The following is a 16,900-nucleotide window of genomic DNA, read 5'->3' on the forward strand; positions in this document are numbered from 1 at the left end:
TGTAGTTTTACATCTCCTCTATCAGGCTTCTCTGTGAAGCTCCAATAAGAACAGGTCAGTGAGCCAATCAGAAGAGAGGCTCTGAGGCTCTCTTCTGATTAGCTGACTATTTTCTGAGTGATTGGACAAAAATGTAGGAGATTTCAGGTAAACACTGAGAAAAACCAAATCCTGCAAGGTTGGAGGGCTGGTCCAGGTGGGCGGGGTTCAGGGGCATGGTTGAGGGTGGTGACTGCTTTGCTGTAACATCACAAAGTTCCAGAAGTCCTGACGGCTCGTTTTACAGCTCTTTCTAAAAACGGGCTGTGGGCACTCTTTATCTGTGGAATAAGTGTTTTTTTTCCCCCCACAGTATCAACATGGAGCCTTGATCTGCTTTATGATCAAAAAGACATGAAAATCTCACGTTATGTATTATGTGACCTTTAATATCCAGTTTTTCATCATTGTCTGTGCCACCGTAATCAAACATACTAAAGACACAATAGAGCTTCCTGTGGTATTGCAATGAGATCTTTGTGAGTTTCAGCTGCCTTCCTCTGTTTAATGTCTTGAACTGATGAGCTGTTTCTATTAGCACTGTCAAAACATGATGCATCTCCAGCGAGCATGCTGCTGTCTGAGGCGCAGACAGATGTAGCACGGCTTTCCCTGGAATGGTTTCAACTCAGGATGAAGTTAATTTCCCCTTAAATAGCTTCAAAGTTAAGTAAACAACCTAATCTGCGTCACAGTCATGCTCACATATTTTTTTGGGTCTGTGGATTCTAATGTGTCTTTTGAGCCTTGGCATGTCTACGCCGAGAGATATGTACAAACCTGAGGCAGCGTTTTACCATGGCAGAGGTAGATTGAGATGCCTTTAGTCATTTATTATCTACATATTGCTTTTAGCTGCCATGGAACGTTTGTTATCATTAAAAAAAACAACAGCATAGTATTCATTTTAAATGGTGCATAGATGTAACCATGGCAGTGCAATCTGTGAATGTCAAGGTGTAACTGTCACACTAGTGTTGGCAAACACTGCATATATGAAAATGTAGGCTCAGATTTATTTAAAGTCTGTCTTAAGACAGAACTGAAATATCCATATGTATATCAAGAAAGTTATTGATATCAGTAGTTCCTCCTTTTCAAACTAGATATGAAGAGATCTCTTCACAGGCCAACTCCGGGGAAAGGACCATGGCCAAAACCTACAATCCTCACTCTGAAAAAAATAAAAAATAATTTAAAAAAATAAGGTTTACCTGAACGTTATTTCAGGATTAGACAAATGGACCACAGTTACCTTGTGTTTCCCTGCACTTGTTCTTGATGAGCTGCTGTGGAAGGACAGTAACACAAAGGGGGAAACTGGTAAAGTAAAATGTTAAAAGTGCTTCTATAACAACACAACTGGATATTTATTTCTAAAAGAATGATAGATGATACTAAATAAATAAATAATAGCACTGTTACATAACTCAGGTCCCCAGTGATCTTCTAGATGATTTAGAGAAAGACAACAGAAAAAAAAAAAAGTTTTTTATTGGACATGTTGACAAAAGAACATTGTTAGAAACAAATAGTTCGAGGGAAACCAGGAAGGTGAGTGCTTAATTAAATTAATTAGAAATGGTGTCATTTAGCCCTGGGTCACTAGAGCTGAGGCAGGGACATAAGGGGTAAAGGTATTTATACTATGTACAACTACTACCATACCACAGTAATTTAAAACCATTTCCAGGAGACAGTACATCATTTACAAAAGGGATTTTATTCAAAAAATAAGCATTTCAGACCATTAATCAGCACTGGTTCTAGTTCTGTTTAGAGTTCTATTGATCACAGAACTCAGACATAGTCATCACTACTGGAAACCAGATCTAGGCTCAGACAAAGGCTCATTGTCAAGGCTTCGTCTGTTCTCAGTCCAGCCACAGTGAAACAAGCCCAGCATCCAAATGAAAGATGGATTCTGTCAATCGTGTGTGTGTGTGCCATCATGTTACATTATCTTATGTTATTATCTTATGTTGTTAGATCTTGTTGTTACGTTTTGTTATGTTATGACTTGTTACATTATCACTTTCTTTGTCTTTATCTTGCTTCACCAAATAAAATAAAAAAATCATGATGGCATGTAATGAATCATTTATCTTAGATTTTTTTTTTTTTTTGTGAGCAGTGTTTTACCATTACTGGAGAGATAGCACATTATTGACCTTATTATTGTTATTGTCCTTTTCATCTGGATCACACTGTAAAATAAAACAGGTGCAGCAGTACATATATATATATATATATATATATATATATATATATTTTTTTTTTTTTTTTTTTTCATGTATTTTTCTATGGTAATTTTATTACAGCAATGTTTATTTATCCAGCCCACAGAAACAGTTTATCACTAGCACAACTAGCTCACAGCTAGTCATTTATATACATTGTGTTTATGATGTTTACGGCAAAGTTGGAGGATTTTATTGAAGGAATAAATCAAGTGTTGGTCTGTTGTTTTATTAGATGATTATCTTTTTATTGTGCGGGTATTAATTCTCTATAGGACCACAAACAGCGTGAGTTAGGACATGGCCTCTGGCTGTAGTAGGGTGAGTGTGTGTGTGTGTTTTTTTTGTGTGTGTGCGTGTGTGCATGTTTATCCCCTAAAGCTGTACCAGTGTCTATAATGGACAATACAGACTCAACAGTATTAAAAGACAGTGGAGGATGAAGAGCTGAGCAGTCTCTCTCTTCTCTCTTGCTTTATCTCCTGTTGTGGCCATATTGTGTGTCTAATGTTCATATCTCTATATTTCCAAATTCTAAATTTACAATTTATATAAAGCTGTTTGTGAGTGCAGTTATATTCCTGTCATTTTCTATTACTTCCCTGAAATATACTATATCAGTTTGTCCAGGACGTCTCACTATAAATAGATTTTAATCGTGCTCAGAATACTGTGGATGATTAATGACAACATTTCATACAGTCAAATTTTCTGATTACCCTTGATTCTGTTATTCATTTATACATTTTAAGTTGTGTTATTGTGATATTCATATTATTGATATATTATTGTGGTATTAGCATAGGCAGTGTTGGGGAATGAATGCCCAGTGTTTGCAGCCATACTGCACACTCAGACGTGTTATTGCTGAATATTTCACATTCGAGTGATCTGGGCTTTGTGCTCCACCTGCTGAGGAGATGGAGACTTGGAGATGAGGGTCACAGATCATCTATACCAGGGGTCAGCAAGTAAGTCTTTCCTAATCCATACGATGGTGGGCCAGAACATAAACAAAGACTTGTTTAAGAAATTGATTCATAAAAATGCAACTGGAATTTGCTTTGTCACTGTTCACATGTGGCCCTGTGGCCCACGGCCACATATTATACGTTTGACTGATTTACCGAACCGGTGTTATTTTTTTCATATCACACACCTTACGTCAGCTAGTTCAGAGGTCTTTCAAGCAAGCGACAGAACCTTTGGAACTTCCTGTCAGAACTTTTCAGAATAAAAGCTCACAATAGCTTGAAGTGATTCTGGGGGTGTCCAGCTGACTACAGGGCAGCTGATGTGTGACTGTGTCTGCCATTCTCTCTCAACATGGATAGAAGTTTAATAAGCATTCTTCAGGTGGGGGTAGATTCCCAATTTGGACACTATAGCTAAATGTGAAACTGTCAGTCCGATAATGTAAGATAGTGTTGGCTGTCTTAAATTTTTCCAGGAAGAGGTGTTCTTTTTTTTTCTTTTTTTTTATAAATATGTTAAACTAAATATAACTGCACAAAAACACACCAAATGGTTCAGAATCCATCCCTCAGTAATTCTTTGTGCGAGATGCCAGTACGATTGTAGGCAGGAAAACAAGTGTAAATCAGACCCAGACTAAATTTGACTAACTTTGTTTTCTCAGTAACTTTGAGAAAACTTAGAAAAACTCTGTTAAATTAAGAAAGATCAAATTAAAGCCCTGCACGCCTGCCGCAGGGAGCAAAGCTATGGACCATATCCATGAACAGTGTCCAACCCACCGGCTCAGCGGAGGCTGCTGAACCGCAACACAACTGTGCAGGCATCAATTTGGCTGGAGGACATAAATATATTCACTTTATAGATTCTCCTGCTGTCTTGTTCCTCTGTGTCTCTTTGTCTTGTCTCACATTTTCTGATTTACTCTTCTTTTTCCTCTCTGTCTTTTCTGTCATCTCACCCACACCATCTGTAATCCTGTGGTAACTGATGGAGACTCATGAACACAGTAAATGGCAGAGAATAGTCTGCACAGCTCACACTGTTTGCTGTTTAAAAAAAATATAGTTCCTGTAATGCATTCCTGAAACACACAGCTGGTCAAATGTTGTGTTTAAGTGCTCGCTAGAGTAGAAGCACTCATGAGATTCCAGGTACGTGCTTACTTATTTCAGCTACACCTGATAACACACACACACACACACACACACACACACACACACACTGTCTCCCACTCAGTAAGTCACTGTGTCGACATTTAATGGTGTGAAATTATTGGCTGTGGGCATCGGCAGAAGCGGCAGGCTGTTTTGATGATGAGTGTGTGCAAGTGTGTACGTGTGTGTGTGTCCATGACGTCAAATCTAGCTTCAGGTGTTTGAGAAAAACAAAGAAAACAGAAACCTTGTGCACAGTTGTCAGCACATAAAAACACATGCCCTTCACTACACACGCAATAAGCTACTTAAGAGTTAAAATTAACATAAGTCTTCATAGTTTGTGTTCGTGTGGCTGCAGTGGCGCAGATCATTCAGTAATTTACCACAGCTGTTACTCTATGTTGGCTGTATGTACAGTATAACTGCCCTGAAGCTTCTTGTTTTCTTTTTTTTTTTTTACCAAAAATTCATTTTGAATGGATGAACTCATCTAAATTACTTTTGGATGCCACCCATGCAGCGTAATCCCACACTATGTAGAACTGCTTGCCTCGACTCTGGTGCTGCCATAGCTTCATTTTGTTTAGCTTTATTCCTCAGCTGTTGCACAGTTTTGTGTGGCTGCTGACTTTTGCTCCCTGACTTGAGCCTTTAAGGACATCGTTCCAAAAACCAAAGCACTTCACAGAGCATAGAGTGTGTGGCTAATCAGGAACATACAAGTACGAAAACGAAGCAAACACACAAGCTTCACAGGTCAGAGGGAAAAGTATCTCCAGAAACAGACAAGGAGATGGGCATGAGTTAATGTCACACCACGAGCTGAAGGTGTGTGTTTGTCAGTGGTGGATGTAACATCCTTTACTCAGGTCACAAAAGAACAACACTACATTACAAATAAAAGCCTGTATTAAAAATATCACCTCAGTAAAAATGCATATTATTAGTACAATGTACATAAAGGAGCTATTTGTAGGTTTTGCTATTGCTACATAGCTAATGTTAGCATTAACAGCTGTTTACTTACCAATCTAGAAGAAACATAACAACTTCAGCATCAAACTTTACTCACTCAAGTTTTTTACTCACCAAGAGCTGTCCGCAGTGGTGGAAAGCAACCCTCCTGTTTCACTTCTTTTCTTCTACTGAAGTTAGCATGCTAAACAGCTAGCCCCGGCCCAGGTGGCCCATCTTGTCACTTTATGCTACCAAGTCACTGCAGCATACTGCCCTGAAAAACTAGCACCGCTCAGAGGGTTTATTATAACCTCATGTATTTTAAATGCAACCATAGCTCAAGCCCTTTCCAAGACTGGTAAGCTGTTGATACTAACGCCGGCTATGTAGCAATAGCACAACTTACAAATGGCTCCTTTAAAGTATCAAAAGTAACAGTCATACTTGGTACCTGTCAGTTTATACTATGATTGTATTGACTAACTATATCTGATACACTGTGGGCCTTTTTTTTGACAAAGCAATTGGAAAAGCTAAAACAAGGGAAAGACAGAGCTAAAGAGTACAAGGTCCACTGGCAGCCAATACATACGTAAGAACACGAGGAAGCGATGGAGAGACGTGTGCAAACAGATGGCACAGTGGAACAGCTCATTGCTTCCCTTTACATTCTGACCTTGAGGAGTGTGATTGTGAATGACTGCTTGTGTGTCAAAAAGAGAGGAGTGTGTTGTGTGTATGTGAGCGAGGGTGAAAGTGAGTGTGTGTTCAAGGGGAGGGGAACTCACTCTCCATCGCCTAATTGGGTGAAAATTTGTCTGTATTGTGAAAAATGATGGCTTTCTCACAATGCACACGCATATTCATGCACACACGTGTACCAACTGAACACACACACACACACACATACACAGATGCATACATACCCATTCATGAATGTTTAAAATAGCAGACATGAGTGCAAACACAGATACAGATCTACAATCACTTGCACACAATCTGAGGACATCATGTGCTAATTCTTGTTAACATAATAATGGAATAAACGCAGGACAAACACAGGACAAAACCATCATGAGAACAAAAAAAAAAAAAACAAGCTTCTGGAGTTTCCTGACACCACCACCTCACCCAGCAGCTTTTAAAACTTACCCACTCAGTAATGGAAAATGATGCAAGATGCATGATGTCACCTGGTGCAAGTGACCAGAAATGTACTCACTCCAATTTAAGGCAATAAATCCTCAGAAAAAACGAATAAAAAGTAACTAAAGCCAGATTATATTTTGTTTTAATATTTTTGTTGTGGCCCCCCGGGCCTTTCTTTTGACAGCACACCCCTCGTTTTCAATATAAAAAAATTGTCAAATGAACCTCAAGAAAATAATAGAAATAAATAAAAGGTTGCTATGTTACCTGACTATTACAGAGGGGTATTAGAACACATCTCTTAAATGTTCCAAAAAATTTTTTTTTTTTTTAATTTTAATATTATTAACTATAAGTAACATCTATGGTGTTACGGGTCAATTTCGACCCATATATATTTACTTCAAGAAAAAGGCAAAAAACAAGTCTTTTTTTCAAAAATAGAACTTTCATGGGGCGGCCCGGTAGTCGAGTGGTTAGGGCGCGTACCATGTTGAGCGCAAGATGCTCTTAGCAGGCAGTCACCGGTTCGACTCCTGACCGGTCCGACTCTTTCCTGCATGTCATTCCCCTCTCTCTACCCCCTTTCCTGTCAGTCTCCACTAAGCTATAATAAAGGCATAAAAAAGCCCAAAATAATAATTAAAAAAAAAAATAGAACTTTAGTACAAATACAAAATGAAAAGCTGAACCAGTAATAAATAATAAAAAAAAAAAATCATAAACTGTAGATTTGCAAGGTCAAACAAACAACAACCAATCAAGCAAATCAAACCAGCAGAAATCTCCATAAAAACTCTGTGTGCAAGAACATGCATGTGTATTTGTGTATTTTTAGATGCATGTGTGGCAAAAAGTGACACTAGTGTGTTCTTTGCAGAGCTATTTTTTGCAGTAGAGGCACAATACGTTTGTACTAGGTCCATAAAAAGTCTCCCTGTGCAAGAACATGCATGTGTATGCATATGGGTTTAGATGCATGTGTGGCAAAAAGTGACACTTTTAGTGTGTTCTTTGTAGAGATATTTTTTGCAGGTGAAGCACAATGTGTTTGTCTTTCTGCCCTTATTGCTAGGGCAGACCTGACACCGCTTTCTTTTAGAATCAGGTGGTCTCACTGGGGTTGTGGCTGTGGCTGTTGTGGTAGATGTTGAGGCAGGGCTGGCTGAGGAGGATGCTGGCGCTGATGCTCTTCCTGTTGCTGTAGGCGTGGACGGAGTGCTTGGGGAGCTCTGCAGCCGTCTGACCAAGGCTGCAGCGGCTGGGTCTTGGGGCATCCGTTCCCTTTGCTCAATGTGCACCTTGACAAGGGAACTTCCTAGCTCCTCAAAAAACATTCTCTGCTTGTTTTTTTTGGTTGAGTTCCACCCTTGGTGAATACACATTTTCCTTGTTTTTTTTTCAGGGATGCCTCTTGCAGATTTGCCTGTGTAAATCTGTAGATTCCATGCATAGCTGGTTTTTGCATCACAGGCTGCCCAGAATTTGATGCCATATTTGCCTGGCTTACTGGGAATGCATTGCCGGAAGGGGCGTTTTCCACGGAAAGGGAGAAAACATTCATCTACTGTCACCTCTGGCCCTGGGTTGAACATCAGTGGAAGGAGCTGCACCCATCTCTCCCAGACATCCCTGATGGGAGCAAGCTTGTCAGATTTTGCTCTGGTATCTCTGTTGTCAAATCTGAGGACTCTTGATATCATTTGAAAGGTCTGAAGTGACATTGTTGCCTGGAAAATATTCCTGCCTGTTGATGCGTCCCAGAGACTATCAGTGGCCTCATTGCTGGATCGGTACACTCCAGCAAGGAGAAGAACACCAATGTAGGCATCCAGGTAGTCCTCATCAATGTCATTCCACATGTTGCCGTGGACTTTTTTTTCCTTCAAGGTTTGTCATAGCAATGATTACTTTTTTTAGTGACAATGGCCTAAACAGATCAAAACATATGTTGATATCACTTACTCTTGTCACAGCAAACTTTGTGATCCCAGGGGTCATTTTGGTGACATTTGCAGCAGCTGCCCTGCCATGTACGTCAGGAGGTATTGAGCTCCTACAGATGTTGCCACTTTTGGATTTGAATGTTTCAGCAGCGGTGACCTCCTCATCAAACTGATCAGATGTGTCTGTGTCTTCCGGTTGACACTCCACATCATCTTCCTCCTCAGAAACCTGCTCATCTGTATCGCTATGCTGCTGTGTGTCCTCTGCCTCATTGTCAGCAAAGATATGATCCAGAGCTTGGCTTACATTAAATCGTCTTCTCATTGTTGCATGCTGTAAACTGGAGATGTGTACTCTGCAAGTCACCAACTCTAAACTGAATTGGCCTTACGTGCCTGGACATGTCCATCTTTGTTTGTTTTGTTAAACAGGCAAAGAGAGAAGCCCCTAACTGAAGCTCAAGTGGTTGGAGGAAGAGCTGGCTGTGGGCTGTTGGCTGATAGTGTGTTTATGATTTCAGTTTTGGCACTTATTATTGTTTTATAATTGTATATTATAACTGGGTCAAAACTGACCCTAACAACACAAAGGTCATAATTTTCACCAGAGCATTTTATAATTTAGTAAAATAGATTTTTTTTATTTCATTTTGTTTAAATAGAAGTTCCTGACAAAGTCAAAAAGTCTTGATGCAATAAACAAATTTATGTAGCACTTCTATGCATTTAAAACCTAAAAACGGGTCGGTGCCGACCCTAACGCTAGAGGAAGGTTAAAGCTTGACTGAAAACATCATGGGGAAAAAAAAAGAACAAGCACTTACAATAAAATAAATCTAAAAAGTTAAAACTTTTATTAAACTATTTTACAATATTTTCAAACACCCAAACTAGGATGATTAAGTTAACTGCAGTTCATGCACATGTCTGCACATTTATGCACTTATGCACACACACCCAGTGTTTTCATCAGGACTGAGGACAGTTATTTCAGCACTTAGCACAGGTACAGTATCGTTCAACAACATGGACGCCATGAACGGAGAAGCATTTTCGTTTCTGGGTACCTTAGGAAGGAAGGAGTAATCCTCCTGGAGCTCTTAAGCAAAGATCGACTGTCTTTTGACAGTCTTCCGACAGGTTCTGTCAGAAAGAGCTGTCAGGGTCACAGCCTATAATTCTTGCCTATGACTCATAGGCAAGCAACTGCCTTGACAATGACACATTGACACAATCACTGTTGAATTCAGATGCATGATGCGTTGTTTATGTTTTTATACAGCATTCAGTAATAATGAGTGGGACAGAACATGATAAATGTCTATGTAAACACTGAAAAAAAGTATAATATTATAATTATTAATTAAATTGTAGTGAAAAAGGGAACAATTTAGTGTTGTCGAGTTAGTGTTGTTGGGACATGGGCAACCAAGCTTGAATTGGACAATCGCAGACAATCCGGGACGTCTGGTCACCATAAGCTGTTTGTAGCTTTATGTTTTATGGGCATATTATTATGATATAGCACATGTTCTGGAAAATCAAATGAAAACATGTTTATAATAAATGGTAATGTCTGTTTGGAAAATAAATCTGTGTACTCCATATTACCAAAACAATCTGATCAGAGTTTGCGAGTAACTTGACAAAAATATTTCAGAATACATTTTGTCAGAGCATTCTCAGGGTCCTTAGTCAACAATGGGGATATAAAAGCCTTTATTAACCCCTGATATTCTTTGGTGCTAATCACTTGTTGTGTGGATTCTTCTGTTTCGAGAAATCACCTTTCAAGATGACCTGCACTAAAACATTTCTTGGATTTTCTGTTTGGATTTCTGTAGGCAGCATATACATTAGTTTTGATTTTGTGTTAGCACACATGATGAGTGAAGACCTTGGGCAACAAGGAGGGAGAAATTAATGATTAGGGTAGTTTGAATGAGTTTGCATATTGCCAGAGGCAAGGACAGCATGAGGAGGATTTTTTTTTTTTTCACATCAGCAGTCTTGTTGGTTTACTGCATAATAGGAAGCACAGCTCAAAGATGGTTGAGAGGGAGAGCCCTGAGCTGGTGTTTTTAATGTTAGATATCTTTAGTTTACAACATTGTCTAACAAGCAAAAATCCAGCTTCAATCAAAATAGAGGAAGGAGAAGAAAAATAGATCATTTTAGAGGAGTGTGACACAAGTGTGGAATTGTAAGTGTAATTTTATTGGATAAACTGTTTCACTATGTATTTGGCTGTCTTTGAGGTATATGTACATCAATGCTACTGGATTATAGAGAAATCTGCACTGGGTATGTGTGTCTTTCACTGCTTCTTTATCTTTAGTTATGAAACAGACCTTGCCTTTGATTCACCAGAGGTTAAGTGCTGTAATGATAGCCCACTGCTGGTGGGCTGTGTTGTACATTACCAACAAACAAAATACAAAAGCAAATGTGGAGGGAAACATAATAACATTCATCACGTATGCAGCTTTGATTCAGAGGCTGACGGGATCTCTGTGGGATGGGATCAGTTTCACTATTCATCATGTGACTGGGAGAGGACAGGAAAAGAAGTCAGTGGAAGCAGGCGGGATAGGAATCTTAATGACAATAAGTCAGTTTTTATATACACCGTTCTGATATGAATGAATGCCATTTAGTTTATGTGGAACATAAGGCTTGGTCTGTTGTCTTCTTTATTCCTTTTTGTGCTCCCCTGTCTGCTCTGGTGGCTGGTAGCTTCTAAATAAGTTTTTCACCGATACTAAACCCAGTACGGTATAGGATGGGATGGGAGTCATTCTTCTTGGATTGGGATGGGACAGCAGTGAAAATCCAGTGTCACCCTCTAGTTTGATTACCATAGTGCTCATGGCCTTTTCTTTATGATTTCTACTGTTTAGGTTCCAGAGATGAAGCAGATAAGATATATATATAAGTGTGTTCAAGATGGTTCACTGACACTGACACACTTTACAGGGACCTATTGTAATAAATGACCGATGAGAGTTGATTTTATAAGTGGACACTGGCCCAAAGAGTTGCCACAAGACTGTTCCTCCCAAACCTGGCAGAAACTGGTCCAGAGGTTTTGGTACAACCCAACCAAGTGTTCATACTTAACCTCAATCACCTTAACTTGATACGCTACTTGTATCATATATCCAACCTGTCAGAGGCTACACAACTTAAACTTCACACACAAAAGAATGATCCAGACTCAGAGCATTTCCATCCACCTGTTTTTATGCACTCCCCCAGTTTGTGCATTAAAAACCCAAGGTGGAAGTGCCAGAAAGTTGAAAAGAAAAACAAAAAAAAAACAAGTTCATTTGCACCAAGTGTTTATCTTGATGTGTCCAGCTCTAATGGATGGAAGCACACATGAATTCATTATTAATGCCATTTTTTTTCATTCATCAGTCTTTTTTTTCCAGATTGTGTAAAAATTTGCTCAACATTTGGATGGAAGCTTGACTTGTGTTTGTTTGACGGCAACTTTTTGAAAAGTTTCTCTGAACATTTGGTCATTTGAGCAGCAATAATTCACTTGCCGGCAGAGAGAGGTTATTCAAATAGAAATTTAGAATAACACACAGCTGTTGCCGTATGTTCACACTCAGCACTTGATGTTGTTTTCCTCAGTTAGTAGGAACAGCAGGGGTGGGATGAAATCACCCATAAAAGGAATGCTTGGGTAAAAAGCCAGAACAAGAACATACATAAACTATGAACTACTACAATACACTTTCCAAACACTGCTGGAGTCTTTTCCTCATCTAATGCATTCACACATTAAAACTGTAACAGCAGGGAATGTGTAGCTGCCATTTATATTTGATCACACTCAGTGTGTTCGTTTAATATGTTTCTCCATATTCATATGGTTTCTGTTTAATTACAAACAAAAAAATCAATACCCTTTATGTGTTCATGCTTTCCTTGAAGTAAAGATGATTTTCTGTGGCATTCCTGTGGACAGAAGTCCTCCTGTTAGATGTAGCTACACTTTGTTATGCTTATGGAAGTGTAAAGGCTTCTGAAACAGCGCCAGGACTGCTGGGCAAACCCTCAGATGAGATTGTTAATTACATCTCTTTTCAGTCAGATTAGTGGAGAAAACTGCACAGTTAGATCACTGAGGGTTTCACTCCTTTACCATTAATTCAAAAGCAAATTTAATTACTCTGAGTGTACAGAATACCTTCTGTCTTTGCTTACAATGGGTGCTTCAGATGCTGCAGTGTATCATAAAGTGCATTAAACACAATTAAAAATGAAAAAAAGAATAAATAAAAAAAGGGCCAAATTCAAAGCAGCTTCAGTAGCTTCAATATCTTACTGGCCTTGAAAGTCTCTTTGTCAATCTGTCTTGTATTTTCGTGTCCAGTGACCAGGGTGGGACGAGAAGCACTGATAGGTGTAGCGTACCCAGGCCACAATATTATAATTTGAAATCCTTGTGAAATGTGGAAACATCCTCAGAAGAGACAAAGATTTATTAATCTGTGAATTCAACTGATCAGTCTAATATCAGAAGCCGTGACTTCTCGATTCAGTGGATCTACAGTCTCTACTTTCAAAGCAACACAACGAGACAGTGACTGAGTTTAAGAAATTTATTAATTACTCTACTATTTACAGGCAATGTTTTATGTATGTAATTAGGAGGGTGAAAAATGGAGCAGAAGAAGAGGGTTAAGTTATGGATGGTGTAATGAAATGGTGGGAGAGAGTATGTGGTGGTTACAAACACAGCTGTACACTAAATGATAAACTACAACTATGTCCAGGAATGAAATCTGATGATTGAATATGAATATCCCGGCATCAACCCAGTCATGAGCAAAATGGTAAGATCTTGGCAGCGGTCTGTGGGTGGATCTTCCCAGATGCATTGTTCCGTTGGCAGGTGACGGTTCTGCCAGTGTCTCTCTGTGGTTTCAGCTTCAGGTGAAGACTGCCAGCAGACTTTCTCTTACCAGGACCTCTTCATTTCTTTGTAGGCCTCTCTGCAGGCGGTCGTGGGCAGATCGTGTTATTTGCCTGTGTCTCTTGCTTGATGATACGGGATAATGCTGAAATTACGTTAGGCCTAACTTTAGAGGAGACTGGCATTAGCCAGGCAACTCAAAAGTGTCAAAAATCTTTAAAAATGTTATAAAAGTTAAAGTACTAAAAGTACTAAAAGTACTAAAATAGTCTGAGGCTTTTATGCTGCTTGATTCAGATGGTTTTGACTTTGCTGATAAAATGACAAGATCGTAGACTAAGAAAAAAATACACTGAGAATGCAGCAGAAGAAAGAACACACGGAAAAACTATAAAGGAGAAATTAAGTGCAAACGCTGGACAGGCATGGAGGCCAAAAAACAATGTGTGACCTGATCACAACAGTTTTATCCCCTGGGAGTTGATGTTTTTTTACAGGGGTGTTACTAGTCTTCTCCTTTTGCTTCAGATAGAGGAGCAAGTAACTTTCTATAGACCTTTTGAATTGTTTAATCCTGTCAGTCTATCTATAAAACTTGCACGTCCGTCTTCCACCATGATCATGAAACATTAAATGAAACAACATATGAACCTCATAATGACAGAAAGCAATAGCAGAAAGCAGAACTTAAGTAATTCAAATAAATAGCTTTGGGTGTTGGGTCAGATCAGACAGGTACAGCTACAGGACCATGAACAGCACCATCCCTGATCTGCATACGACCTTTGTTGCATGTCATCCCCCATCTACTTCCCTGCCCTGTATCCAATAAAGATATAAGGCTTTGGATTCATCTTAATTTTTGATGGAACAAACTGCTGAATAACAGAGGAGTAACAGTGCGTGATGGGTGGCTGGTTGTTGTTGAGTCCAGCACTGGACCAGGGCTGCAGTCTTGAGTCACACTTTTGTAGCCAGTGGCGCTGGCAGCTGTAATCCTGTATGCACTGTATGTACTTTTTTTAAAAATGATTTTGTTTGTTAATTTAGCTAAATGACGGAATGAGGGAATCTGTTGCCGACTTAATGTTGACTTTTGCAAACATACAGATTTCAAAATGCCAAACACTGTTTCATGTGCTTAAAACCCAAAAATAATAAGGGAAACTAAAAATGCTAAAAGTGTACTACTGCTTTACAGTTAGTATTAGAGAGGAAAGCAGATGACATGCAGCAAAGGGCCTCGGGCTGCACTCAAACCTGGACCGGTGTGGTTAAATATAAGCCTTTAAGTCCTGTGCTCTACAGGTGAGTCATCAGTGCACCACATTTGGTGGTTACTTCTACGTATAAAAGACAACCATACCTGTATTTTCTCAGAGAGCTTGTCAGTCTGCTGTTCATTGATCCACTTGTAGGCTATCACCAGTTTGGTTTTACTTGACATTACACTGGTCACAGCATGGGCTATTGGACAAATTGCCTTTTATCTTTAAATTTGGGATGAGCCTGTATGATACGGGACCAGTGGCAACCCTAGTGGGAAACCTAAAGGTAGCCTAAAAGCAGACAGGTGGCTCTTCTTCGAACTATGAAACATAATCCTGTCTGCACCACAGGTTGTAGCTACAAGCAGTTCAGAGACTGCTGCTCAGACTGGACCTTGAGTAGCTCTCTACACTGCAGCTGTCACATCACCACAGTAGCTGCTTTGGGGACTCGGGCTGTCACTTCACTCAGGACGCTCACTGTGTACGGTTCCAGTAGAGAAGTGAGATGCCAATGTAGTGCAGGGTTATACACAGAGCTGTCATGACTGAAGGATATGCAGCGTGCTTTCATCTGCTTTCTGTTGGGGCAGTGAGTGGACCTTCTGTTGCCATAGTTTCTACAAAGTCGCGGGGCTGGTATGGAGGCTTGGTGTTGGTGTGCGTTGTGTTAAGGAGCATCAGAGACCTTTAGCTTTTCATGCAGGTTTTTGTTTGGCCTTTTTTGTAGAGATGTGAGATGTGTTCAGCATGTGTATTGTTGACAGTTTTTGTAAAAAAAAGAAAAACTCTCCCTCCCCAAAGCTTGTACACAAAGATTATTCACACACAAATACACACAGGTTGTTTCTAGCCAAGCACAGAAAAAAAAAAAAAAAGACAGTGGCTTCACTGCTTGAATCAAGAGACGTGAGAAATGGGAAAATATGAGAAACGAAGAGAGAAAAAGAGAAAAACAGAGAGAGTGTGTGAGACAGAAACAAAGGGAAAGTGACAGAAGAAATAAGATAAGATGAAAACAAGAAAGGCAAGGGAGATACAGGATGTGTGCGCCATGAGGGAGACGGTTTTTTTCATGGATCTAAAGAAGTGTGAAGAATATATACATAGTATATATGGATATATGTGGATATAAAGAATTGAAAAGGGAGATATTATTCAGGCCCATTAGAGAAAGAACATGACAGAGAGTGAGAGTGTGAATGGCCTGCTTCAAGCAATGGACACAGAAAATCAAACAAACCTCAGTCCTGCGGGAAACAAGCAGATGTTGTTGAAATCTGAAAATGTTGTCATAAGGAGGGAGGATGGATCGGAGGCCGTTGAAAAAAAAAAAAAAAAATTAAATACTGTCATTACTCATGTTAAAACAGGTGCACTATTTTACTAATCAAAGGAATACTTGCAATATTAGGATGTTTTCATATTGACTTTCTCTCTTAGAGATGGATGAGAAGATTGATACCACTCTGATGTTTCACCATTTAATATGTAGCTGGAGCCAGCAGCTGGTTAGGTTGGCTGAGCATGAACACTGGAAACAGGGGAAACAGCTGGCCTAGACTCCCAGCTGGTTCAATTTGTTGAGCTGGTAAGAAAACGTTTACATTCAAATTAAGAGAATGAGAAAAGATTAGTTCATTCCACTAAATCGCAGTGTGATGTGTCATAGTGTATAAAGCCCAGTGAGGGTCAGGGACGGTAAACTATCTGTCACCTTGAACTAAAACCAAAACCATTTTTTGTACTAGGCTGTAAACATGTTTATCTCTGCTGTAAAGCTGGACAATTTAACATTTTTGCCACTTCCATGTTGGCTTCATTTTTCAGCCACGGAGGTTGCTGTTTGGTTTTAAGTACTAAAACAGCTCAGCTGTTGTCATTAACCTGTAATTGTGATGACTGTGTTTTGGTCAGCCGGGCTGTCTGTCCCATTCCTGACCAGACACTGGTTCTGACGCACAGTCTTGTATTTTGACAAATGCAGCAGTTTTTCTTTTGATTAGGTGTTTCTCTGTGAACACACGCAAATCGTTTTCACAGCAGCAGCTGTAAAGCCAACCAATAAATAAACACATGTTATCTCATTAGTTTAAACTTAAGTACAAAAATGACAAATTTATTGAGCCGCCAAGCTGTTTCCCATCTTTAGGCTCAAGTAAGCTAAAAAGCTGCTGGCTCCAGGTAAATAACGAACAGATGGAACTGAGGGTGGTACGAAACTTTTTGTCAAGTA

General features: G+C 39.5%; 1 long non-coding RNA gene across 1 annotated transcript; it reads right to left on the reverse strand.

Moving 5' to 3' along the window:
- Window positions 1-423: 423 nt before the first annotated feature.
- LOC139606305 (uncharacterized) lies at window positions 424-6,667 on the reverse strand. Its single transcript, XR_011684595.1, has 3 exons — window positions 5,504-6,667; window positions 1,295-1,328; window positions 424-1,213 (listed from the first exon to the last, which is right to left on the reverse strand). It is a non-coding gene; the product is annotated as an uncharacterized lncRNA (long non-coding RNA).
- Window positions 6,668-16,900: the final 10,233 nt, after the last annotated feature.

Source organism: Trachinotus anak, unplaced genomic scaffold (genome assembly GCF_046630095.1).
Source record: "Trachinotus anak isolate AG129_WGS33_773 ecotype Australia unplaced genomic scaffold, CSIRO_AGI_Tana_v1 ptg000021l, whole genome shotgun sequence".
Lineage (NCBI taxonomy): Eukaryota > Metazoa > Chordata > Actinopteri > Carangiformes > Carangidae > Trachinotus > Trachinotus anak.